This window comes from Pongo abelii, chromosome 5 (genome assembly GCF_028885655.2).
Source record: "Pongo abelii isolate AG06213 chromosome 5, NHGRI_mPonAbe1-v2.0_pri, whole genome shotgun sequence".
In the NCBI taxonomy this organism is placed as follows: domain Eukaryota; kingdom Metazoa; phylum Chordata; class Mammalia; order Primates; family Hominidae; genus Pongo; species Pongo abelii.
The window spans coordinates 6,930,941-6,933,468 of NC_071990.2; the positions used below are offsets into that span (position 1 = coordinate 6,930,941).

The following is a 2,528-nucleotide window of genomic DNA, read 5'->3' on the forward strand; positions in this document are numbered from 1 at the left end:
CAGATACTCCTCATTGGATTGGCAAAATGGCCCCCGTGTTTTCCCTAAGGCCAACAGACAGGTCACTGAGACGGGGTCATGTGAAATAGAGCAGGAGCCTCCTGCTAAAGGCTCAGGAACCAAAAGAGGCGTCAATGGACATGCTTTAAAACACAACCAACTTCACCCAATGTCCTTCCAGAACACAGGAAATAAATTATTTCTTTTCAGAGAAACACAGGGGAGAGGACTTAATTTCCAGTGCTGTCGCAAGTATAGGCAGAACCCTGTCCAGAAGGTCCCTAGTATGTATTTCTTTCTCTAGACAGCATAGCCTCAATGCCTGAGTTTGATATTAGCTAATCACCCCGCGCTCATTACTTAGCCTCCTCAAATCTCCATTCCTTCATCTGTAAAATAAGGGTGAATATAGAACTCACCACAAAGGGCAGAGTAAGGATTGAGATTACTAAGCACAGTGCTTGGCACACAGTAAGAATTCAGGGGAATGTTTTTGCTGTAATAGATAGTAAAGTTATGCAATAAATATTATCACTACTAGATTCAAGTCACCATCAGAAATCTTTCTCTTTGCATTGTTTTTTGGTGTGTGTGTTTATGTGTGTGTGTGTGTGTGTGTGTGTGTTTATGTCTTATGAGTAAAGTGCCAACATCTTAACAAGGTTTCTCATCTGTGCAAAAACCCAATCATTATGCTTATGAACTATAAAATGGCTTCTCTTTGCCTTATAACTTATGACTCTGCAGGTTTTTCTCAGCCCTCTCCATCACTACTTGCACCTCCACCACCCCTTTTCTGCCTGCAGCCCTGCTCTTAGAAGCAGGAGATAAGTCTCATTATTTTATTTATTTATTTATTTTGAGACAGTCTCGCTCTGTCACCAGGCTGGAGTGCAGCGGCGTGATCTCACCTCACTGCAACCTCCGCCTACTGGGTTCAAGTGATTCTCCTGCCTCAGCCTCCAGAGACAGGCGCGCACCACCACGCCCAGCTAATTTTTGTATTTTTAGTAGAGACAGGGTTTCGCCATGTTGGCCAGGATGGTCTCAAACTCTTGACCTCGTGATCCACCTGCCCCAACCTCCCAAACTGCTAGGATTACAAGCGTGAGCCACCGCACCCGGCCTATTTTATTTTATTTTATTTTATTTTATTTTAGAGACAGGGTCTCTCTCTGTCACCCAAGCTGGAGTGCAGTGGTGCAAAATCAGCTCATTGCAGCCTCGACCTCCTGGGCTCAAGGGATCCTCCCACCTAAGCCTCCTGAGTAACTGGGACTACAGGCATACACTGCCATGTCTGGCTAATTTTTCTATTTTTTATTTTTTGTAAAGACAGGGTCTTGCTATGTTGCCCAAGGTGGTCTCGAACTCCTGGCCTCAAGCCGTCCTCCCATCTCGGCCTCCCAAATTGCTGAGATTACAGGTGAGAGCCACCGCACCTGGCCTCATTATTCTTATAACACACCCGATGTCTAGTATAGTGCCTGGCACATAGCAGTACATCAATAATGCTGTGGGATGAGTTAATAATAAATTCCAAATGTATCCCCCAAAATGTACTTATTTTAGCAGAGAAATGTTGCTTCTAGGAACAGAAAATGTCATCTATGAGGAGCCAAGGAAAGGCTGGGGAGTCCGAAGAGAGAAGGACCTGAGGCTTGCACCATATTCTAGATGAGGAGCATGGAGATCACTCTCAAATGAAGTTTGGCCAGATAATGAGCAAAGCAACAGAGCAGCCTGACCGCTCAGCAGGAAGAAAAGATAACAGCTCTGTGGGGTTTTGTTGTTTTTTTTTTTCCCCCCCTTGCAGGGGAACTCCCTTCATAGGCAACAGACCAGAGAGAGCAGTTGAAGATGAATGCGTCTCTCTTGGTAAATGCTGAGGAGTGTGCACTTCTATCAATCATTAATCAGGAGGTAGAAGAGAGAGGGTTCTGGTGACGAGTGATGATTTGGGAACACCAAAAAAAAACAAACAAACTCCAAACATAATCCAGTGAAAACCCAACAAATTACATGACATTTCAAACCCAGCAGGAGACAAAACACAGACCCCAAAGAGGAAGTGATGTATTCACCCTAGCCAAACAAAAGAGGTCGACACTTTGAAGAGGAAAAAGAAAATCAAGTACAAAGGGACAACCTAAATTCCTTAAAAGAGCATGGAGGTTGTGACTGAGATCCCGTTCCTGGCCTCTGAATCCTGTCTCCCACAACCAGTCAAGCCTGTGGTGACCCATGGACTACCATGTTCTGGAATGAACCAAGAGAAATTAAAGCCTCCTCTCCTCAGAGACAAAACTTCATGCAAACGACATCACTTGAAGTCACCATGGAAAAGAATAGATGGAGTGGGGAGGGGACAGCATGGCATGAATAGTGGGAAAGGTGGCCAAAAGACCTTGAATGATATTCATTCAAAGATAGGCCTCGAGTTGACAATAAAGATGGAATCTTCCATGTAATGCTGCTTTGCAGTAATCAGATCTCTAATCCCAGTTATCGCAAAGAAATGCAAACAT

General features: G+C 44.4%; 1 pseudogene; it reads right to left on the reverse strand.

Moving 5' to 3' along the window:
- Positions 1-628: 628 nt before the first annotated feature.
- Positions 629-715, reverse strand: LOC112134097 (small nucleolar RNA U13; annotated as a pseudogene).
- Between the last annotated feature and the right edge of the window lie 1,813 nt (positions 716-2,528).